The 25,673-nt window shown below is 39.3% G+C and overlaps 1 protein-coding gene across 3 annotated transcripts in view; it reads left to right on the forward strand.

Moving 5' to 3' along the window:
- Positions 1 to 7,930: 7,930 nt before the first annotated feature.
- The window catches only part of Triqk (triple QxxK/R motif containing), a 62,482-nt gene continuing 44,739 nt past the window's right edge, over positions 7,931 to 25,673 (forward strand). For 2 of the 3 annotated variants that reach the window (XM_055603475.1, XM_055603474.1), the window contains exons 1-2: positions 7,949 to 8,008; positions 19,734 to 19,886. The gene's annotated coding sequence lies outside the window, so the exon portion shown is untranslated. Of the gene's footprint in view, positions 8,009 to 19,733; positions 19,887 to 25,673 lie in introns of all 3 variants that reach the window. The other variant, XM_055603476.1, reaches the window with a different exon arrangement.

The following is a 25,673-nucleotide window of genomic DNA, read 5'->3' on the forward strand; positions in this document are numbered from 1 at the left end:
TTATTAACTCTGTATCCCAGCTGTATCCCACTCCCTCATTCCCTCCCCAAATCTCCCTTCCTCATCTCCTCCCTGCCCCTCTCCAAGTCCACTGGTTGGGGAGGACCTCCTCCCCTTTCATCTGATCCTGTTTTATCAGGTATCTTCAGGACTGGCTGCAAACTCCTCCTTTGTGGTCTAGCAGGGCTGCTCCTCCCTTGGGGGGTGGGAAGGTCAAAGAGCCTGCCATTGAGTTCCTGTCAGAAATAGTCCCTGTTCCCCTTACTATGGGAAAACAATTGGTTACTGAGCTACCACGGGCTTCATCTGAGCAGAGGTTCTAGCAGCTTTATTTGTAATAGCCAGAACCTGGATGCAACCCAGATGTCCCTCAATGGAGGAATGGATACAGAAATTGTGGGGTTTTTTTTTTACCTTCCTTCCTTCTTTGTGTTTCTTCTTGCCATCATATTTTTCCAAATGTAAATTTTATGAAGACAGAGAGTTTTCTGTTTTGTTCTTTGCAATGTAACTCTAGGCTTTGTCTAGATTCTGAAAAAAGATCTACCTGAGCAGAATACTTTGATAAGTTAAGTAATTTATCCCATGTTACTTTTGAAGTAATAGTAAATGCAATTTGAGGAAATAGGGTTGGAAGAGACAAAGTTACCTCATTATTATTACATGTATCAAGGAAGTCTAGAGTTTTAACTCAACATAAACAAAACTACTCAAATTAATGAATATTTGCTAAAGAGTTGAACTCTGTCTCCCAGGATTTTGAGTCCAAAGGGATACAATGTTTCTACAGCTCTGGCGGCAACTGGAGTTGAAGTGCTGTTAATAGATCTATAAATTTGTTCATGGGCCCTTGCTCCCAAGATTCTCGGAGCTCCTCTCTGTCCTATTTTGCTTTCTCTAGCTGTGATAAAACACTGACCAAAAGCACCATGTGAGGAAGAAAACATTTATTTGACTTACAGCTTACAGACTTTCAATGGACAGCAGCTAAGGCACTAATTTAAGACAATAGTCTGAAAGGAGGGACCAAAGCAGATACAATCGAGAGCCTTTTACTGGCTTGTTGTTCAGAGATTGCTGGGATTACTTTCTTATATGACCCAGCCTCACCTGCCTAGAGGTAGCACGACCCACAACAGTCTGGGCTCTCCAACATCAAAGATTTATCAAGAAAATTCCCTAAACCTACTCATAGGCCGCCCAAAAGGAGGTAATCCTTCAGTTGAGTTTCCCTCTTACCAAGTGTCTATATTTTTGTCCAGTTGACAAAAAGTAACCAGGTAACCCTCTTTTATGTTTTTCTAATTCTGAGAATTCACCAATTAAAAAAAAATATATGTGTATGTATATATGTATGTACACACACATTTTGCTTTGAAACAAAATTGATTTTTTTTTGTCACGTGTTATCAACAGATCCTACTTGGTACAAGGAACATATATAAAAATATATATTTTACATATAAACTTAAACACCAATGGTACAAACTCATCTGGGCAAGTCTTATCATACAAAACAGTGCAGAAACAAACACAAAACATAGGGAATGAAAAAAGAGCATCGTTGCAAAAAATAGCATCCATATTAATACATAACTGACTGAATTCTAAGAGCAACAGATGTTCTGGTTAATTTACTCTTTTTATAAATTGACAAACCAGAGAGGAAGCTCCCTACATTTAAGAAAAATCTTTATGAACTGCCTTACTTCAATTTATTGTGTCAGAGGACAGTGAGCACACTGCACTGTTTCATTGATGATTCCAGGCTTCTATCTCCATCTTACCTCATTCTGACCAGAGAATAGCAGCTGTAGTTAGGACAATTAGCACAATTAAGGAGAAACCTCCTGCTTTGAACTAGACAAGTCTCCATCCATGACAGCCTCTAGCTCATTAAAATGCAAATCCATAGAAACAGGCTGGTGGATCAATGGAAATGAATAGAAGATCCAGAAATAAACCCACACACCTATGGACACCTGATTTTTGACAAAGAAGCCAAAACCATTTGTTGGAAAAAAGATAGCATCTTCAACAAATGGTGCTGGTCCAACTGGATCTCTACATGCAGAAAAAATGAAAATAGATCCATACTTATCACCCTGCACAAAACTAAAGTCCAAGTGGATCAAAGACCTCAACATAAAACCAGATACACTAAGTCTGTTAGAAGAAAAAAGTGGGGAAGAGCCTTGAACTCATTGGCACAGGAGACAACTTTCTGAACAGAACACCAACAGCACAGGCTCTAAAAGCAACAATCAATAAATGGGACCTCATGAAACTGAAAAATCTTCCGTAAAGCAAAGGACACTGTCATCAGAACAAAATGACAGCCTACAGACTGGGAAAGGATCTTCACCAATCCTATATCTGACAGAGGGCTGATAACCAGAATATATAGAGAACTCAAGAAGTTAAACAGCAACAAATCAAGTAATCCAATTAAAAAATGGGGTGCAGAGCTAAACAGAAAATTCTGAATAGAGGAACATTGAATGGCAGAGAAACACTTAAAGAAATGCTCAACATCCTTAGTCATCAGGGAAATGCAAATAAAAGGACCCTGATATTTCACCTTACACCCATCAGAATGGCTAAGATCAAAAACTCAATTGAAAATAAATGCTGGAGAGGGGGTGGAGAAAGGGGAATCCTCTTCCATTGCTGGTGGGAATATAAACTTGTAGAACCACTTTGGAAATCAATCAGGCACTTTCTCAGACAATTAGGAATAGTGCTACCTCAAGATCCAGCTATACTACTCCTAGACATAAACCCCAAAGATGCTCAAGTATACAACAAGGATATTTGCTCAACCATGTTGTAGCAGCTTTATTCTGTAATAGCCAGAATCTGGATACAACCCAGATGTCCCTCAATAGAGGAATAGATACAGAAATTGTGGTATATTTATACAATGGAATACTACACAGTAATTAAAAACATAGAAATAATGAAATTTTCAGGGAAATGGTGGGAACTAGAAAAGATCATCTAGAGTGAGTTATCACAGAAGCAGAAAGACACACATGGTATATACTCACTTATAAGTGGATATTAGACATATAATATAGGATAAAAATACTAAAACCTGTATACCTAAGGAAGCTAATCAAGGAGGACCCTGGGTAAGATGCTCGATCCTCATTCAGAAAGGCAAATGGGATAGAAATGAGAAGAAGGTGAAAACAAGGCACAAGACAGGAGCCTACCCTAGAGGGTCTCTGAAAGACTCTACCCAGCATGAGTAGATGCTGAGATTCATAGAGACACTTTGGGCAGAGTGCAGGGAATCTTATGAAAGATTAGGGAGACAGAAAGACCCAGGGACTGGAGCTCCACAAGGAGAGCAACAGAACCGAAAATTCTGGGCACGGGGGTCTTTTCTGAGACTGATACTCCAACCCAGGACCATGCATGGAGATAACCTAGAACCCCTGCACAGATGTAGCCCATGGCAGCTCACTGTCCAAGTGGGCTTCCTAGTAAGGGGAACAGGGGCTCTCTTTGACATGAACTCAGTGGCTGACTCTTTGTTCACCTCCCCCCTGAGGTGTGTGGGGGTGGGGTGGGGCATTACCAGGCCACAGAGGAAGACAATGCAGCCACTCCTGATGAGACCTGATAGGCTAGGGTCAGATGGAAAGGGAGGAGGACCTCCCCTATCAGTGGACTGGGGAAGGGACATGTGAGGAGAAGAGGGAGGGAGTGCAGAATTGGGAGGGGATGAGGGAGGAGCCTATAGCTAGGATACAAAGTGATTAAATTGTAATGAATAAAAAAATTACAAATTCATATCTGCAAAGAGACTGACCAGAGAATAGAACTTTGGGGTTCTTTGCACAAAACCTACCTCAGCAGGTAGTGGTTTTCTAAGCTCATCCATGTATGAGCAAGGCACAGAGGCTACGGTAAAAGGTGAGAGGTGTTGACGGACATCTCCAGCTGGCTGAAGAATTGGACACCATCCTGCACATTGCAAGAATACAGGTTACCTGAAGACAGAAAGTCACCAAGGCCTGGGAACACATGGCCTTTGAGGCCTTTGTTTGGGGGTTAGGGGATTACAGTTTAAAGTGATGTGCTTTGGGTCAACCTCACAAAGTAATGTTTAATCTTGATTGTCCACTTGATGGAGTTTATCATCACCTGGAGGACACACCTCTGGGCATATCTCTGGCATTATTTCCAAAGCAGTCTAACTGAGGAGGGAACATTTATCTTGGATGTCGCTACACCATCCCTGTGTGTCGCCCCTGAAGTACACAGAAGGGGAAACACGAGGAGCATTGGTGTGCATCTCTCCCTGTTTTCTAACTGCCTGTGAAACATATAGCTAGCTGTGTCATGACCCCGCCGCTGCAGCTCCCCCCCAAGATGCACAACTTCTCTTTTTTTTTTTTTTTTTTTTTTTTTTTTTTTTTTTTTTTTTTTTTAATCTTTTATTTATTTTTTATTAATTACACTTTATTCATTTTGTATCCCCCCATAAGCCCCTCCCTCCTCCCCTGCCAATCCCACCCTCCCTCCCCTTTCTGCATGCATGCCACTCCCCAAGTCCACTGATAGGGGAGGTCCTCCTCTCCTTCTTTCTGATCTTAGTCTATCAGTTCTCATCAAAAGTGGCTGCATTGTCCTCTACTGTGGCCTGGTAAGGCTGCTCCCCCCCCAGGGGGAAGTGATCAAAGAGCAGGCCAATCAGATTATATCAGAGGCAGTCCCTCTTCCCATTACTATGTAACCCACTTGGACATTGAACTGCCATGGGCTACACCTGTGCAGGGGTTCCAGGTCATCTCCACAAATAGTCCTTGGTTGGAGTAGGAGTCTCTGGGAAGTTCCCTGTGTTCAAATTATCTTGTTCTGTTGCTCTGCTTGTGGAGTTCCCGTTCCCTCTAGCTCTTACTATTTCCCACTTCTTACATAAAATTCCATTCACAACTTCTCTTTTATTTGCTGTTCTGTGCTGTGAAGAGGCACCTTGACCACGGCCATGTAGAGAAGAATGCATTTGATGTGGGGGCTTACTTTGGTTCAGAGGATTAGTCCATGACCATCATGGCAGTGAGCATAGCAGCAGGCAAGCAGGCACAGTTCTGAAACAGCAGCTGAAAGGTTTCATCTGATTCACAGCATGAGACACACAGAGAGAGGCTGGAGAGGGTATGGGGTTTGAAACCTCAAAGCCCACCCCCACCTCTCCTCCAGACCTTAACTCCTAATCCTTTACAAAACAGTTCTACCAATATGGGACCAAACATTCAAATACATGAACCTGTGCGAGCCATTCTCATTCAAACCATCACAATGTCCCTTCAAACAGTGAATCACTGAAATAAGCATTTGATAGGATATGAAGCTCTCAGTTACTTCTCCAGCGCCATGCCTTCCCGAATGCTGCTGTGTTCCCAGCCATGACGATAATGGGTCAAACCTCTGACCCTGTAAGTTGCTTGTCTCTAAAATATATGTATAATTTGGCACTTAGTCAGTTATATTACATCTCATACATATAAATTCTTCCAAAATACCTTGTGTCTGTGCAGGAATTGCAACTGTTGGAGGAGAAAAATCAAATGCTTCTACTCAAAATGTAGGAAGTATTAAGTTAGTTGGAGACAACTATGTTAGCATAGTTACTTTTAAAGACTGTTGTGAAGCTACTTTGTGGTAGAGTTATCTGCTGTACAGTGGCCAATACCAGCTCCAACAGGAGTAAGTGCTGATCCTGTAAGGAGCTGAACCAAGCCTATCTCATGAGCGTATTCACAGTAGGGAATTCAGTGGCAGAGCCGCATTATTTCCCGCTCTTTGCATATGGAGCACAATGTTTTCTGCTGGATGTGTGACTAAATAAAAAGGTGCAGAGCTCCAGCAATCAGAATGAATGCCTCAAACATCTGCAGCGATCCATATGTGGCACATACAGCTGTGTTTATTCCAAAGATAACACATTTACATGCTTACAGTACATTCACTTAAATGTATATTTTATGCACGTGAAAAATTCAAACAAAGGCATTCTCTCTATTTGAATATGCATTTGAAAAATGGCTCAAAGAAGTTCTACGCATTTATTTAAAGCTAACAGTATTTATTTACAACAATGTGCTTATTATTACACAATCATAACTCTTTCAGACTCAAATATTTTTAAAAGATTAAAGAAGCTTAAATGGGAGCATAAGTCACACACATCAAAAAAGTTTTGGATAGAGTTATTCATAGTTGCAAGCTCTCAGAAGATTTTGGAAGTTCAGCAAGTTAAAAAAATCATTTGCAATTGGAATGTTTCCTTTTTCCAATAATTTTGTCACAACATGGTGGTCATTTTATTTGAACAAGTGTATATTTTGAGGGATTTATTTTTCTTTCTACTATTCTATCTGACAAGATACTCATTTCCTGTTTTTTTTTTTTATTTAATAAAGGATAGCTTAAAAGGGCTTCATTGTCGTCCCCCCCCCAACACACATCACACACACACACAAGCCTGGTTAAGAACATTAATATAATCTTATTCAGTTGTCTTTGTTTAAGTGTAAAGATACTGGATACCAGAAAATGATTTAGAAGTACAGAAAATAAAATTATATTTTCGGTTTCATTTCTCAGGATAATATCGTAGAAGATTTCAAAGAAACCTATTTAGATGTGTCTCCAACCTTTTTGTATGGTATTTTGCCTCTTACAAGTGACGTGATAGGCTAGCTAGAGGAGGGTAGCACACCAGGAAAATTACACTTGGAAGTATTTTCTTTATTATTTTTAATATTTTTCTTTTTTATTGAAATACAATACGTCCCAGCCACAGTTTCCTCTCCCTCCACTTCTCCTAGGCACACCATCCCTCTTAGATCTTTTTCTTTTTCAGGAAAAAGCAGTCCTCCAAAAGACAACAGCCATAGTAGACAGAAGAAGACACAGTAAGACAAAGCGAAATACCTCATATTGTGGCTTGGCAAGGCACAGAGTGTCAAGAGCAGGTAAAAGAGTGAGAGACACATGCACTCCCACTGTTAGGCGTCTCCCAAGAATACCAAGGTAACAGCTATAACACGATCACAGACGACCTGGTTCAGGCCCATGCACACCCTGTGATTTCCATTTAGTCTTCGTAAGCCCATGAGAGCCATTGCTGATTCGGTTGGTTTGGCGGGCCACGTTTTCCTGATGTCTTCCATCCCCTCTGACTCTTACAGTCAGAATCTAAAATTTAGTCTACATCACTATAAAAAGAATCACTGTCTGACCCTTAGATTTGCTCAGTGAGTAAAATAAACTTAACTGCTTCTACTCTATGCGTCGTACACCGTGGATATTACTATTTCTCAGGAGGTTTTGTCAGGATTGTAAAAAGCATAATTTAGAAAGCAGTCAGTTCTCAAATACATTCCAAATGGTATTTGTTCTTGTTTTACAGGTTCAAAAAGTAAGTTCCTGAACCATCTGCAATCACAGTCATGTTTCAGGAATTACTTTTCCTAAATTGACTCTCATATTAAAAGATAAAAGTAAAAACAACAACAAAAAAAGAGCCCCCCCTCCCCCCCCCCCCATTCATTTTCTTTTATTTTGTCCCCCCACACCCCTTGCTCCTTGAATGTTCTCAGGACATTGGAAATTCACCTGACTGGATGTGGCTCTGTTTGCGCGTAAAAGCTGGGAGTCGGTCACTCATTAAAATAACTTTTGGTTATTGTTTTACGTTTGTGGAAGCTGCCAGGCTCCTGTCTGTTAACTTCAGCACCCTCAGGAGTACTCAGAGCTCCAGGGTACATAAAGGATGGGCCTAAGGGCGCGCGCAGACTGAAGCCTCTCCGGGGAGGGCTAGCCAATCAGAGTGCAGACTGGGCGCTGGCCCCGCCCCTCCCGTCGGCTCAATCCCGAGTTAGGGGCGTGCGGCTCCTCGTCCCGCCCCTGCCTCTGAGTGACAGCAGCGTGGACAGCTGCCCACCCGGCCGGACCCGCAGTTGGGCCGCCCTCTCTGGGCTATGCTGAGGTGTGTTTCCGACGAGGGCGGGGGGTTTGGGGTCGCCGCGCTCTGGACGCGGGCCCGGGGCTGGAAGCGCGCTTTGCCAGGGTCCCCCAGCCCCGTGGAGAGACTGGAGCTCCGGCCCTGGGGACGGCCCCAGGCGCTGGGCCTGGGCATCGAGAGGCCCCTCCGGGGGAGCTGGGCTCGGAGTCCAGCAGGCCTCGTTTTCTCACCACTCTGCTTCTGGGGCCCAGAGAGAAGGACTGGGCTGGGGTGGGGTGGGCGTGGCCTCCTCGGTTGCCCAGCAACGCGGGGCGCACCCTGCCAGCGTGTCCTGTTATCCTGAAACTCTCAGTCCCGCCCACTCCCCAGGACTTACCCTAGGCTGGCGATTAGCCTTCACTGCTGTCCTTTAACTTGCTTAGCTGCTGTAACTCCAGTTTCCACTAATCCTGCTCAGGCCTCCCTCTCCTGTGTTTTAACGCCCATATACTCTTTCCTGTTTTCCTTTTAATAGGAAGTCTCTGAAAGCCAAAATATTTGTAGAGAATAGGTCCTTTATTGGTTAGTGGTGCATTTTCCTGATGCTTGTTGAATCCCTGAACCCAAAGATATTGCTTTATATGTGTAAGACTAGGAAAAGGGGCTTTGCGACATACTGCCTTCCACTGGATCTTAAAGAACTTCTCTGGAAGCTGCAACACATTACAGGAAAGGCTTTCAGATATGATTCTCCTAGTAGGCTATCGCCATTGTGCGGTCTACTTAAATACGACATAACTCAAACAACAGGTCAATGCAGGTGACAAAAAATTGGTATAATCAAGACACTACTGATTAATCAGGGCCCCAGAACAGACTCTGGAGCTGAATGGGACATTGTACAGCATAGTTAAGGGATGAAACCATAAAATGAGGGGGAGCAGGGTGGTCTGTCGTGTTTATTGTCCGATCATATTTTGCCATAAGGGACTGAGCAAGGGGCTTTCCATCTGTCAGGATAGGAGTAGGTTCCTGGGTCTGGGAACATGAACTTAGTTGACTCTGTCAGCAAGATGGAGAGGTTGTCCTTGAGATGTCTGGACTCAGACAACTATTTCCTTACAAGTTGTCCCTAAGATGGCTGGACTGAGACAACTGTTTCCTTACAAACAGAAGCTGTGCAACTCTTGGGAAGTCCCCGGCTCTCCTAGGGCCTGGGACCTTGAACTTACTTTCTCCCTATGATTAAATGGAGTCTGGAAAAGAAATGGTGATGCTTAGAATAAGTTTCTGTTGCTTCTTTCCAACACTGAAGCATGTTAAATCTCTCTAAACACCTACTGTAGAGTCCATGTTTAATGATAACACAGGTAACTACTGCAAGTCGCGTCTTCCCTCAGAGCTTCTGGGCCCACGTGATTCAGCAGAACAAACATTCTGTGGGAAAACAAAGAAGGCTTTTCCTTCTCTGTGCCAGGCTTCCCGCATAACTCCTCAGGAGGCATGCTTCCCTTGTTCTGCTGTTAACAATGCCTGCCAGGAAGGAAGCTGGCAAGGTTAGTTTTCCTCAGTGAGGATCCTCAACCGCTTCTCACTTGTAAAGTTTCCAATCTAGTATCTACCCTAGCAGGATTGATTTTAAAGTAAAAATTATTGTGATCTTCACAAATGCAAAGTGTTATTGATTACAATTTACATTTGTTTAGCTTAGAGTACTTTAAATGCACTTGAATTATTTTCTTATTTCTTTGGTTTGTTGAGCAATGAGAATTAAGCCCATTTTTCTCTCCTCCATTGGTTCAGTGTTGGTACTGCTTAGGTAGAACAGGAAGTACTCTTCCATGACAGTTTTTGTGCCCTCAACAGTTCCCCACCCCTTAAGACTGCACAGAGAAGGGAGTGTGGCCATGTGGGGGCTCTTGGAAAGGCTGGGAAATGTTTGTATTAAATCTAATAATTTCAACCTTTTTGATGTCACCATTTTGAGAAGCCAAGGAAAGCTATTGAGTGATCAGTCCTCTAGATTGGGCAAAATTTAAAGCGTAAGTGGAGGCTATACTGAAACCACCTATTTTTCTTTAAGGACAGATAATTACTTTCTCCCATGTCTTACTAAGGAAGGCTTGGAGCAGAGATATTTTTTTAAAGACTTTCTTTCAAAGAGTCTCTTATCCCATTTAACTATCCAAATAGGTACATCACAAGCCATTTCATTTTTATTAGAAATCAAACCAAAACATGGAATGCTGAGTAACTTGTTGCTTTTTTTTTTTTTTTATGTAAGCTGTGGTTCATTGCAGATCTCACTGATTATGTCTATGAAAGCATAGTCAGATACTTAAGCAAGTGAAGAAAATTAATGTTATAGGACAATGTTAAATTGTATTTTGAGATAAATGTTAGATGTGTAAAATTTCTCTTGCATCAGTGTTCATTTTGGACAAAGAGAGGCTGTTTATGCTTAATTCATACAACTGTAAAGTCATTACCTGATTCTCTTTTTAGAGTTCATGTGAAAGATTTTTTTATGTTTTAATTTAATTTAATAGGCTAAAGAATAGCATGATTGTCTTCACTGGTAACTGTTTTCCTGATTTGATTTTCAAATAGAAGACTTTAGAGTTTGCTATTTTCCTTGCTCAAATAACCCTCAAAAAGTGGGTACCAGTTTTAGACATGCTACGATTGAATAGAGAAAGCATTAGAGTAGGAAGTATTCTATTTCTTTCATCATAAATGTTGAGTGTACAAAATGACCTGGTATTTCTTAAAACTATTCATATGAACTCTCCCCTCCTTTACTGAACTCTCAATTTTTAGGAGAGAAACTGATGGACTAGATATATCATCCCAATGAGTTAAACCTTTTAAGACTCAATAATATACTTTTGTGTCTTGTTTTGAGTTTGTAAACAGTGCTCAAACATTGGTTTTGCTTTTAACAGACTTTTAGTTAGTGCTTTTGATCAGATACCAAAAATGACTACTAGTTCCTCCTAGCTACTCTAACCCTCTATTCTCTTCCCCAGAGGCCAGACTTTAATCACCTTGTGGGAAATTTTGCATCATCCATGTTAGCTCCATCATTGGAGAGATGTAGACTGGTGAATCCAGTCACTGATTAGATATTCCCTTGTATTAGTTACTTTCCTGGTTGCTGACAAAATACCCAACTACAGCAACTTAAGGATGGATCGGTTTATTCTGGATTGATGTACTAAAAGTAGTCCAAGATGGTGGGAAGGCATGGAGGCAGGAGAATGGAGCTGTTAGGAATATTTGATCAACAGTCAGGAAGAAGTGAACTATAAATGCTTGTGCTCAGCTGACTTTCTTTTTAATGCAACCCAAGATCCCGCCCAAGCAATGGCACCACCCACTTTTCCACTGGGTGTTTCTGCCTCAAAGGATTGTCTCCTAGATGACTGTAGGTCCAGTCAAGTTGACAATTGATACTACCTATCATATTTTCTTATTTAGAGTGACTAGGATTGTAGGCCAAGACTGTACCTAGCACTCTGGTTTCTTTTTTTTTCTTTTTCTTTTCTTTTTTAATTTATTTTTAAATGAATTACAATTTATTCACTTTGTATCGCAGCTATAGTCCCCTCCTCGCCTCCCAATCTCACTCTTCTTCCCTCCTCCTCCCTTGTCCCTCCCCCAGTCCACTGATAGGGGAGGTTTTACTCCCCTTCCATCTGATCCTAGCATATTAGGTCTCATCAGGACTGGCTGCATTATCTTCCTCTGTGGCCTGGTAAGGCTGTTCTTTCCTCAAGGGGAGGTGAGCAAAGAGTCAGCCACTGAGTTCATGTCAGGGACAGTCCCTGTTCCCATTACTAGGGAACCCACTTGGAGACTGAACTGCCCTGGGCTACATCTGTGCAGGGGTCTTAGGTTATCTCCATGCATGGTCCTTGGTTGAAGTATCAGTCTCAAAAAAGACCCCTGTGTCCAGATTTTTAGGTTCTGTTGCTCTCCTTGTGGAGCTCCTGTCCCCTCCAGGTCTTTTATCTCCCCCTTCTTTCATAAGATTCCCTGCACTCTGCCCAAATTTTCTCTATGAGTCTCAGCATCTGCTTCGATACCACTGAGTTCTAGTTCTTGGTCATTGGAAGTGTGTAATAGCATTTTTATCATCATGATGACGTTAAAGCAGCTTCTGTTGACTTTTGAGACCCAGTGTTTGGGTCTCTAGGGAATCTGTCCACTTGAGGGAAAATGCATGTCCTTACTGTGCCTCTTAGAGCCCTATCAGAAAGCACTCTTCTCTGAATATTTCTACCAGACTTTTTGCATATATCCATGTTTTAATATCAATAGTTTGGCTTTATGAATGTTTTAAGCATACTTTTTAGAATATAGTATTTTTGTTTTTTCTCAGGACAGCCAAAATGAAGCTAATAGAAAATAGTGATACATACTTACTCATTTCACTTTCTCAAGAAATTTCTTAATGAAACAAATAAGAATCATTTATTCCTAGAATTAATTCATACCTCTTAAATATACTTAATCTTTTTATGGTGGAAATTCTAGATGTCTTTGAAATAATAGAGTAGTTAGTATATGCATTTTAGTGAAAAAGCCATGTTTTACCTCATAAATTTGAATAATAAAGAGGTAAACATTCTGTACTCAGTGATATAACAAGCCATTATGCTGAGTCACAAGGGAGGAGAATTTCGAAAACTGAAGGTTCTTGTCAACACCATGTCATTTAAGTCATGGAGACTGAAGCAAGAATAAAGTATCTGGCTTCTTTTAAAATTTCACATGGTTACATAGTTGCAGAAATAGCAGTCCAGTTAAACTGTAAAACTTAAAATTTCAACTATGATGAAACAAAGATGACTCAGTCCAGAGAACACTTTGTTTTACATATATATGCCTTTGTATGATTTAGAATAATAAATTATATGGCTACCCATGACCAGATCCTAATTAAAGTTATAGTTTATACCCTGATTCCAGTGGGCAGTACGCTGGACAGGAAGCTTTATTCGACTCTGGCGGCAGACATATTGCTCACTTGGGTTAAAACACTCCTAGTCAGCAGGTTCATTCTGTGTAGGAAAGGCTGGGTATTTGCGGTTTTCTTTTCTTTTTCAATGACACACTGGAGCACTGGAATGCATTTTTTTGTAGTAACTCAGTGTAGAACTCAGTGTAGACTCCCTGGGCTGGAACAGGTTAGTTACTTTCCGATTCTGTCCCTTCTCTGCTTCTAGGATTTCCATTTTCTACTTTCTTTCTTTTCCTCAAGTCTGTTTCCTCAAAACATGTGGGAAACACTGGACTGTGCAGAAATGCCCGATACAGGTTTTTATGCACTAACGTGTTCTGGAAAATATAGCATTTGACAGTGAAATGAAGTGGCAGAAAACGTCCCACCAAACAAGGAAATTAACAAACAACCCAGATGCATGCCTTAAGTCAAAGAAGACCAACTCAAGAATATTTTGATGCTGGTGCATTCATAATACATGGCCTCTATGTTTAGAACACCATCCAAAAGAGAGCGACAGTGATAAAATGATAGCAGAGAGATAGTAGCAAAGATAGAAAGATGTCAAGAAAAATATGGAAAACATATTGTCTTTACTTTTGTTCTAACCAACACTAGTTGAGGGGCTAAGAAACAAAGCAGTTTTTTTCTCTTAGACTCCTGTAGTTTGGTTTTGGCACGTGTCTCATTGAATGGAATTGACAGTGTTATCAGGACTGTATTCTTTTGTAACCTCCAGTAGACAGTCTTGTGTTCTTTGCCTTCCCCAGGTCTTATGGCCACCCACATTTCTAGATTTATGGCCCTCTTCTTTCTGAATGGTCCTTTGTAGCCCATCTCCTAATGATAGTGAGGATCCCTTAGTAACTCATCCCAGGTTCTGGGATTAGAAGCTGCACATATTTGGGCCAGGGTATATAATATCATCTCTGGCATAGGTAAGTGAGAAGTTCACAATGTCTTATTCCTATTCAAATATATATTTGTACTATTGGATTAATTTGTTTCTTTTACATATGCTGTCAAATTTAAATTAGATTTAATCATAGTATTTGGAGAAATATCTCCATCAGCTTCAGTAGCATACACATAGACTTTTTATGTTCATGGCACTCATCTTATAACTACTACCTTTTCAGGCTGATTTTCCTCCTAAAGCAAATAAAGTAGCTAGGCTCTCTGATATATATAGTAGCATATTCTGTTGCTCAAACCCCAGAAATACAAAACACATAGGAATATATTTTAAATTTCTAAACCATTGTTCCACTGGTCTTATAGAATTAGACAATGCATTGAACAGACATGAAAACAGGAACTTCCCCTTCCTGAAGATACATTCTGTAATTTTCACATGAAATAGTTCTTTTTTTATGTTTATAATTTGAAATTATTGTTTCTTAGAGTGGTCATATGTTACATAAAAAGATGCCTGTTGCATTTCTGGGCCTTTTTTAGCTTGTAAAATGCGGTCTTCTCTTGGCCTGAATTATTAATCTTAACATACAAGACTAAATGTTCCTTTTCCATCCAGGAGGTCCAGATTTGCTCCCAATGTCTGTCAATGTTGTTATTGCCTCAGCATTTATTTTTTTGATCTTCAGTGAACTGTGCCAACACCAGAAAAATATACTTTTATTTACATTTAATAATCATGATCTATAGAGATAGATCAACATTTATATAGAGATCTTAGACTTTGTTTTTGAAAGGCAAAATTAAGTTACTATCCATATATTGTAAATATTTGATCACTAAACCGAGTGACTATAAAGGTAAAGTGTTTCAATAAGTGAATTGCATATCAACCATATAATCAAAGACGTATCTGGGAAACGTAGGTGAATTACACAGATCAATTGTAAAATTAAATGAGGTTTTAAGAGCTGCTGTCACTCTGAGGTTGATAAGTCTAGGAAAAAGCTTGTGTTGAGGTACAGGGAACAGAGCTGTGGAGCTGTGGAGCTGTTGACTCTATAAAAGCAGGGGTAGCATTTGGTTAGAACATAGCAAGGAGTTCAGTGGCTAGGAGAGACTATTCCTAACATTCCTGAGGCTGGGGCCACAGGGACCCAGTGGCCAAGTGAAGAAGGCTGATATACACTATGTAAAATAATTTGCACCATGTAGCAGGGGACCTACTGGAGGTTTTAAAAGAGTCCAACAGTTGATCAGATCAGCCTGTTAAGATATTAGTTCTCAAACCTTGCAAACACAGCATTCCCTGAAGTTCTTTATTTGTTATCACATAACGAAATTTTGTCCTCTTTGTTGTTTTTAACACCCTCCTTTAAGGACTGTAAACAGTTTCTTAACTGCCTTAGGAACACAGGTAGTATATGATTTTGTTGTGTATAAACATATGTGCTAAAAAAGTCAAAATCATTCAAAGTTTAGAAGATTAAGTTACCTATAAGGCACAAAATATAATGTTTTCTGGTCTTCCTAGGCATATCAATTTAGACAAAACAATCTATAATCATATATGTTTGCTTTCTATGATACCTTTAAATATGGTCTATAAAAAATTCATGAAAGCTTAAGTTGATAATTTAGTTAGCGGCTACTTGAACATATTTAGATTTATAGTTTAGATGTGGATAATGCAATCTCAAAATTTAATGCATAGACAATTTTTTTGTTGTGAAAGCAAACATTTCAGTGCCTGCAGAAAATATGACTATCTGTGCTCCACTTTTAACATTGGTTTAGTTGATAATGAAATAATTTTCTGGATAATAATATTTATATATACTTTGGTATTCATATCTCATCCTACAAATATTCTTTTTCCTCATTTTTTTTTCAAATGGAATGTCAGCCCATAGCTCAGAACACATAGATTTCTGTAAAGAGTAAACTCCGTGGGTGGATTTTAATGCAGATTTCTGTCCTGTTCCTTCTCAAGGTAGCATGCTCAAGTAGGTCACTCACTGCATCCCAGGGGAACCATTTCTTCAGTTACAGCTAATCGTGCTTTATTCCCAAGGGATGTGAAAACAAGTTCCGACCGTACAGCTGATTACACAATCTCGGTGCTTGCCATGCTAACTGCCATTTTAAGAATGCCAACGGCTCAATATTATCAGTAATTGCATCATCATTTATAAGGGGCCAGTATCCATTATTCACACTGTAAAAAATTCAGTATTCTGTTCAATTACTGTTTCTGGAGTTTTTGCATGAACTGTGATTGAGGTGACAGCCAGGGCTGAACTGCCCTTGGAGTGCTTGTGCCCTCAGTGGCCATGGAATCTCTTCACTGTTCATCCTCGATTCACTTCAGGAGTCTCACACTTATGAGAGATGGACATGATACCTTTACATAAGCTAACAGATGCCGGGGAGCACTTGCCCCTCCAATTTTAGAAAAGAACTTTAGAATGGATTGTGTGACGCTTTTATTTAACCTGTATGTTGAGCTATACTGTTCACAAGCATAAGATTTAGCATTTTAAAAATGATCTGGAATGTTTGTAGAACTGTACAACCATCAACACTGTCTAATTTTGAAATATTTTTTATTTCAGCAAGGAATCTTTTCTTCATTAGAAATCACACTTTATCGCTTGTACCTCTACAGCCCCCCTCAATCTTTTTACGGTCACCATTGATTTCTCCCTTTCTGAATATTTCATGTAAAGAGAACAACACATTCAGTGAGCTCTTCTGCCTGCCCTTTTTCACTTAGCTTTTTTCTTTTTTTTTTTTTTTTTTTCTAGGATCATCCATGTTTTAATGTGCATCAACATTTGATTTGCCTTTTTGGATAATATCCCGCTATGTGGCTGTGCCTTGACTTTTCAGTCTGTTCATTGTGGATAGGTTCCTCTTTGAAGCTGTTTGAATGATTCCATTCTAAAGACACACATGCAAGATTTATATAGCGATACTTTCAGTTCTTTTGAATGTACATCTAAGAGCAGAAGGATTACTCATATGTGATTCTGTGTTTGTGTTTTTCAACGCAGTTGCTGACTGCTCTCCAAAGCAGTACACTCTTTGACTTTCCTTCCCAATGTCTGAGGGTTCTAATCTCTCCACCATCTCCCTCCACTGTCAATGTTTTTCTTTTGGTGTAGCCAACCGTGCGCAGGTGAAAGTGATGTGTCTCTGTTCTCATTTTCTATAATAAATAATGTATGAGCTTATTAGAAATTTGAAAAGTCTTTGGAGAACTATTATTTCAAAAGCTTTGATTACTGGCAAATTGGAAATATTTTTTAATTGCTAAAAAGTAAAAGTCCTTCATATAACCTAAGTACAAAACTTTTATCTAATAACTGATTGTAAATGTTACTCCCACTGTGTGGGTCATCTTTGTAGTTTTTGTTCTTTGAAACTTACAATACTCTGCTTCTCTAAGGAGCTTATGTATGTAGAGGAATTTCAATTCAGCAACTTAGCTGCTTTGGCAAGAGATCACATCTAAAGACCTCCGAGGCCTATGTGATGCAGATAGAATGCAGACACATCCTGGATTACAGTAGGAGCTGGCTGGAATACAGAAATACCCTTAGTATGCACCTTTAATCCCAAGGAATGAAGGTAGAGTCAGTTTATAGAAGGAAGCAGGCTTGTTTGAAAGTTAATGGCCTAATTGAGAGACAAAGTGACTAATCAGAGAAAGATTTGGCAGAATGAGGCAGAGATAGGGTACACACAACTCTCACAGGAACAAGATAGGGAAGTGAGTTCAGTGCAGTTCACTGAATGCAGTTGAATTCAGTTGTGTAGTCAGTGTAGTTCAGTTTGTGGAGTTCAGAGTTAGTTTTTCTAAGTAGAGCAACACAGTCAGAAGTTGAGAGAAGCCAATTTGAATCAGTCAGCTTGGAGAGGAGTTTGAGCCAGAACAGCTGAGTTGGACCAGAAATAACTAGAAAGGGTAGGTTTATTCAGCAGTAAGTCTCAGAGGCTGAAAACACCCTAAGCCTAGGTTAGTAGATGAAGGCTTGAAGCTGAAGCCTTCAGGGTCTGGCCTTACACCAGACTAGATTGTATTTAGGTTAGAAGCTTCCAGGCCTAGGCCTGGGAATACCTAGAACAGAGAAAGGAATACTCTGGGCTCAACCTAAGTCATGAATTCATACAGATTGGGTACATCTGTAATCTCATCCCCTCCTCTGAAGAAATAAAAGCAACATTTACATATATAGCTCAAAATTATGAAGCTTAACTCAGACATTTTTTGCAAATATATTATAATGCTAGCCCTTGCATTTAGGACTGTGATTTATTTTTGTCATCTTTAGTCTGTAGTATGAGATAAGCATCAAACTTTATACTGTAAGAGCAGTATTTGCTTAAAAGCCATTATTTCATGTTAGGACTCTTGATTTGAATTTTTATCTGTACTTTCAAATGACCGTGAGGCTGGAGAGATGGTTCAGCAGTTAACAGTGTTTCTGCTTTTGCACAATAGCAAAGATCAGTTCTTAGCACGCAGACTGGGTGGCTTACCGTAAGCTGCACTGCTTCAGGGGATCTGGAGCCCCCTTTTGGCTTTCATAGACACCCTCGCTCACATAAATTCATGTGTGTGCATGAATTCATAAGTTTTTAGTTGTTAGAAAGCAGTTTGGAGTCATGTAAGTTTGATTCTCATCTGTACAGAGTAATTTCAGTGTTAACTAGAGGAAAGCTCGGGGTTTGATACATAATATGTGTATAATATATATGACTCGTAATGTTCGGTAAATGCATGTGTACACACTGAACAAAAATGAATAAATTATATATACATGGTTATTTTCTATTATGACTGTTAAGTGCTTTGGAAGTAACGTGCACTTTAAAATGTGTGATTAAGTATCGTTGCTTTGTGAGTTGATGATATACAAGCTGAAATAACTAAAAGATATCTGAAACTTGTTTTTGTACACTCATGTATGATTCTCAAACAGTGGTTCTCAGTGTGTGGACCTTTGGTGACTGCTTATCAGATATTCTGCATATCAGATATTTGCATTGTGATCCATGAAAGTAGCAAGATCACAGTTATGAAGTAGCAACAAAATAATTTTATGGTTGGGGGTCACCACAGCATGAGGAACTGTTTCAAACCGTCGCAGCTTTAGGAGGGTTGAGAACCACTGCTCTAGAACATACTCGAGCCCCCCCCCCCCCCCACTCAGATGACCTTTGCACATTTATTTGGTTAAGGAAATTTCTGTAGTGGTTTCCTATAAGGGACCTTCTCCTAGCCATTATTATGGGATTGTGCCTAATGAAGATGCATTATTTTCCAAATGAACTTTGGCAGTTAAATCTGTTTTGGGTTGAATAGGTAACTGTTAGAAAACCAGGAATCAAAGAATAAAACAAAAAGAAATTATATGAAACTCTAAATTGTGCTTGTTTTTTGTTTGCTTGTTTCATTTTAATTTTTAAAATATTTTTTGCTTGTGTTTGTATGTTCTGATTTATGGTTGTATGTACTGTGCCTGTATCTGGAGGTCCAGGGCTGACATCAGGAGTCCTCCTCAATTATCTCTACATAATATATTGAGCTTACTGACTTGGCTAGTCCAGTTAGCCAGCTTGCTTCAGGGACGCTCTGTCTGCTTCCCAAACACTAAGAATTTTGGTGGCCCCTTCATTTTAATACATTCTGGACCTTGAACTCTAGTCCTTAGATTTGCACAGCAAGCTCTTAAACAACTGATCTTTCTCCAGCCCCTTCAGTGTGTCTTGTTCTTAGACAATTAGGTAACTGGAAATCATTCATTTAATTTGTCCATATATTCTCATTTTAAATTACAGTAAGAAAAATTGACCAAGAGTGTAATTTTTGGAGACTGGAATTGAATTTGCCAGAGATGCAGCACAGCTTCTGAGACCTTGCTTCAGGAAGCAGCTCTCTTTTTGGCCGCTTTCCAGAGCTTAGACTTGGCAGCCTCAAGGACACGGTGTAAGGTGTGTTTTCTTGATTGAACACTTGGAAAAGGGGGTTTTGATTTGTGGTTTGTTTCCTTTTACTTTGTTTTTCTTGGTTTGAATTGTTTGCTTCTGGCAATAAACTTGGGTTCTGAACATGGCTTTTTGTTACAGAGGGCACTATTATAATGAGAAAATGTTCTGCATGTTTTTATTTTGTGTAATTTAGACATGTCAAAGTAAACCAAGCAAGATTCCTAGGCTGTGGGTTTTGATCTGACTTGTTTGTTAAATGTACTGTACCGTTGTGTACTGACCTGTCGCCACACTTGACGTGCAGTCTCCTGACACTCAGAGCATTATTATGCTTTACTACATTATAATGTTTTGATAATTACTTATTGGTTTTAGTCAATATTGCGATGTGTTAATTAGTGAGCATAAACTTGGCTATACAGCATTACATTTACTGTTTCTTAATTTATTGGCACACGGCTTCAAAGGAGTTCCAGGAAGGAAATACGGCTAGAGGATCAGCCTCTTGCTCTGTTGACCTCATTTGTCCTTTCTCTGTCATGATCCACAAGCCTTGAAGGGTTCTCTAGACATTCAAGCTGAAAGAGGAGGCTGTGAAGTCAGCCAGGATTTCTATACAAAACCTGCCCCTCCGTCTCTGCTCTTCTACCCATTCATTTGTTCCAGGCTTAGAACTCACTCATTTGTACATTCCAGGCTTTCCCCTTATCAGCAAACTTATGCTTTGTTGTTCTACTCTGTCTAATTCCTTTTGCACTATTAAAATATCACTACCTATATGTATTAAGAGCTCACTTTTCAGTTAGAAGGTCTGCTGTCAACACTATGTATTGCTCTCTATCCTGTAGTATTCATCAATATCTAATAAGCCACATATTTTATACTTATTTATTATGATTACCACTAGCAAGTATACAATATACAATTATGGTTTTATTGTGAAATGTGCCACACAGCCTTGTGTATTTGAGCACTCAGTGCTTTGAGGAGAGAATCTAGAAGCTTTGGGAGTGGAAGGTAGTGGAGGAAGTGACTCTGTGCTTCAGACTGTGCTGGTCCACGGGGATGTAAGTACACAGCCCTGTGCTCCTGCTGTGGGACTGCGATCTGACCTTCTGCTATGCATCAGGCCTACAGTGAACTGTGGAGTTAATGGGGAGCCGAGATAAATTCTTCCTACTCTTCTTTGTTTCTTTCGTGGTTATTTGATTGCAGCAAAAGGAGTAAATAACGCAGTATTGTGATGGCTCTGTTTTCATTCAGTCTTCACTAGCTAGAATAATCTTTGGGTATTAATAAGCGAGGGCTGGGTAAATTCATGATTGTTTATAAAGTACCTAAAAAGAAATAAATGCTGCTTGGCCATGATGCTACTAAATGTTGTACACAGTTCTTGCCTTGAGGAATAGAGTTTAATAAAGAAAACATAATTAAAACAGCTATTTCAGTGCAATGCTGTGTTATGAAAACGTGCAACAAAATGTTGTAATGATCTAAATCAGAGGATGGAAATGCTTCATGATTAACAGTTAAAATGGCGTTGGCTATGGTGTATTTACTTATTCATGTAAGCAAGCCCATATCTCAATATCTTGAAACCATAAAAGTTTATCTTTTTTACATAAGTGGTATGCCCAAAATGCATTAAGTGAAAAACTTAAGTGCCCCAGACACAAAAGGCTTCACCTGAACACACTCCTATGACCTCAGCAGCTCCTCTGGCTTTCACTTTAGAGTTTCATTGGTCAAAACAAATAGCTTACTTCCAGATTCAAGAGTGATGAGAACCAGCATTGCCTTCTACTAGGTGGAAGGATGCAGAAGAGTTGGGTCTTGTTCACACCTGCCATACCTTTCTGCCAGTGTGTGGTATGTGTGTGTTGGCAGTTACAAAGGTAGAAATATTGGTAAGAACAGAAAAGCCAGACTACAGTAGAGTAAGAACTGTACTTAAGGAAAAAGGAAAACTGAACTATAAGCCCCATGGAGGTTTTCAACTAAATTTAAGTTTCAGGAGCTTATTCCAGAAGTGCTGTGGAGATGGATTTGAGGGAGAACTGGAGGTAGGGAGGTCAGTGAGGATATGAATTTAATGAGCAGATGAGGTTTCAGGTTTGGCCATCAGCACTGAAGATAGAAAGGAGGAGGACAGCAGGTAGAAAGGCTGAGACTGGGGAGCATCTGAGCACAGAAGAGGCCTTGGCAGAGAGCAGGGTCCTCCGTGCTGTGAGATCAAGACAGAGGCACCATTGCAGACAGACTCTCTCCGAGGATGTGTGTGTGTCTGTCTGTTAATGTGTTGGGGAAGAGAGGAGTTATGGCAAGCTTGCAGAGTGAGTGATTGTTACTTGGTGTCCTATGTTTATTTGTTTGACCTGGGAAACAAGCCTATGTGTCCAGACTAAAATGAAGTGGCTGGAGGATTTGAGAGGGATGGGAATGGGGATAACCGTGGAGCCAAATGGGCGGCATCGGATGAGAGGTACCGAATTGCAGTGCGGCGTTAGGCGTTCACTAAACTTGGTCACACAGTTTACTGCAAAAATTATTGAGAAGCTCAGTGATATTTGCACCGTTACAAATTCAGAAACTATTGAAAAACATATCCCTTAAAGTAATTCTGTGTTTTTATGAGAATGACTTGTGATACACAATCTAGCTATGTACTAAAATATTGAAGAATGTGATGAAAATTTTAATAGAAAAAAAATTTTGAAACTTAAGTAATTATCTAGTACTTTCTAGAAGCATCTTGTGAGAATATTTTATTATAAAGCTGCTTTGTGATCAGTTTTAGGGTACCAGCAAGGTAGAAAGAAGGATGCAGTGATTTCCCATGTCAATCCTGTCCTAAAACACAGGTGGCCTCACCTGTGATCCACATGCCCCAGCACAGAGGTGTGTGGGCTAGTCTAAGCAGGGCACAGCCGTGTGCCCTCACTCCAAGCTAACAGGCCTCACTCTTGGCACCGTTAACTCTGTGGGTTTGAACCTATGCATAAGGACATGTGTCCCCCAGAATAGACTCACTGCTCTGGGAGTTTCCTGCATCCTCTTCATCTCTCCTAGGGCTTACAAATCCTGGACATAATTTTTAAAATTATCTCCATAATTTGTCTTTCCCCTGAATCATTTATAGTTAGAGTAATAGAAAGTGTGGAACACTTTTAAAAAATCTGTATTGGATTTTGTGTTTCTACTTTGAGTACTATCCATTCTGTTCATTAGCTCAATTATTGGCAGACAGATTGTTTTGGGTTTTTAGTTTTTGCAGTTCTTCATGTATTCTTTATTTAACCCCTCACTGAAATATAGCTGGAAGAGATTTCCATTCATTCTATATGCTGTCTATTCACTCTGCTGATGGTTTCTTTGCTGTATAGTTTTTAAATTTCACGTAAGCCTTAGGGTTATTTTCTGTTTAATTGGAGTCTGTCTAAAGAAAGTCCATCCTACCTTTATATCTTGAAATGTTTTCCTCCAGCAGTTTCAGGGCTTAAGGTCCTATATTGAGGTCTTTGATCCACTGAGAGTTGATTTTTTGTGCAGGATTAAAGCTAAGTATCTAATGTCTTCTGCATCTGGATGTGCCCAGCTTTCTTAGCTTTATTTATAGACAAAGCTGTATTTTGTCCTCATGTATATTTTTTACATGTTTGACAAGAATTAATTGCTTACCTATCAGGAAAATGCAAAGTAAAATTGCTTTGGGAATCCATTTTACTCCTTTCAGAATGGCTACCGTCACTACAGCACCGCCTGCTAGTAAGGATGTGGAGGGTGGGTGGAACTGGGAGGAGATGAGGGGGGCCTACAACCAGGATACAAAGTGAATAAATCGTAATAAATAATAATAAATAAAATTTAAAATACCAAATAAAATGAAAAAATTTGGGAGGTAACTTTTGGGGGGTTATTTATGTAATTTTTTCATGGAATAAAAATTACTTTCTTGAAATCCTTTGTGTGTGTGTGTGCGCACGCGCTACAATAGGCAAGTATAAAAACTATGGCTGAGAATAATCCACAGGGTTTTTACTGCATTCATTTTTAAATGATTTATATGAAAGGAATGTCCTGGTGTATGATTTTCATGGTTTTCCCTGTTTAGAAAGAGGCAGATGGTATGAAAACCGGACTCCCTTATTTAAAAGAAATGTTGGTATTTATAACCAAGCTTATCTCCAGCAAGATTTTTTTTTTTTTTTTTTTTTTTTTTTGCAGCTGTTCCAGGTTGGAAAAAATATTATATTAAAGTCCTGGCTTGCTGTTCTTTCCACATTTAGGGGGGAAATTTTCAAAATGTGAAAAAGTGCTGTTTAATTTTAAACATGAATGTGATGTAAACTGTGAGATTTCTGTCTAAATGTGAATTTTCTGTTTGTGTGCTGTGATATTACTCTTTTTGTTTTACTGGTCTACTTCCTCGATACATCACACTTGAGAAATAATTTACTCATCATTTTGTACATATCATCAAAGCCTTCTAGGAAATGCAGTAGACATTTTTAGGAGATAGATTATATCATTAAACAAAACATCTTTTTCACTGAGAAGTTAACTTTGCTTCTCGTTATAATTATTTAAGTTAAACATATTTCTTTTTATCTTTTGCTATTTGCTTTTATTTTTAATTATAAGTTCTACTGTTTTGTCTTTGGACAAACTTTATATTTCTTTGTTTATAATTTGGTTGAGAATTAATTGCACTTTACACTCAAAGCAGTACATGGAGCTGTCCCAATGGGCACATGTTGTCATTAAAGACTGAATTTCCATGCCCACATAAGCATATTATTTGAGAATATAGGTACATATGTGCATACCAATACATACATAATAGCATATAAAGAGTGGCTTTGTAATTTATATAATGTGAATAAATATGTTGACTATTGATGATGTGGCAATATGCTTTTCAAATGCAAGTAGAGCCTACCATTTTGTTTTGTTTTTTGACACAGAGTTTCTCTGTGTAGCCTTGGCTATCCTGGACTCACTTTGTAGACCAGGTGGGCCTTGAACTCACAGAGAATCGGCCTGCCTCTGCCTCCCTGAGTGCTGGGATCACAGGCATGTGCCACTGCACCCAAGTTAGACCTCACTATTTATGTAGGGATTATTTTCCAGAATATGCAAAAGTATACAAATTTTGATGATGACTCTAATTCATTTTTCCTTTTTAATTCTCAAACCAGAGATTTTACTTAAAATTATCCATTCTTTCTCTGGCATCAGTCAGTTTTAGTGTTCATTTGGAAATCATGCAAATCAGATAACTAAAGGACCTTCTATGTACCCGCATTATATTGCTTAAATCTTCAAAACTGACAGTTACTAGGAACTACAGCTTTATTATCTTCAGAGTCGTTTCTTGCCGTTTGATGAATAAAGACTGTAAACATCAATCTTCAGGTCAGAAAGTAAAGAACCATTCCTTATCTTTTTAGTCAGAGCACTTGAGCATTTTTAGTTTATCAGTTCAGGCCATTCTATGTCTTATATTATCCATTCTTTATTCTAAAATACGATCATGGTTTCAAGTAGAAAGAGAAGAACACAAGTCCCCAGGAGTGAGCTATCTTTTGTGGAATGCCTTTACTCTAGTATGATACTGCATTACACAGATAGTATTCTCGACTTGTATAAGTATTTATTTTGTGAGATTAGAAAAACTTCAATGAAATTTTCAAAATGGTGAAAACATAACCATTTTAACATGGTGAAAACATGTTAGTTGAAGCATCTAATATTCTATTACTGTTTACTGACCATGTAGTGAAGCATATA

Source organism: Psammomys obesus, unplaced genomic scaffold (genome assembly GCF_907164565.1).
Source record: "Psammomys obesus unplaced genomic scaffold, mPsaObe1.curated_primary_1811, whole genome shotgun sequence".
Classification (NCBI taxonomy): Eukaryota; Metazoa; Chordata; class Mammalia; order Rodentia; family Muridae; genus Psammomys; species Psammomys obesus.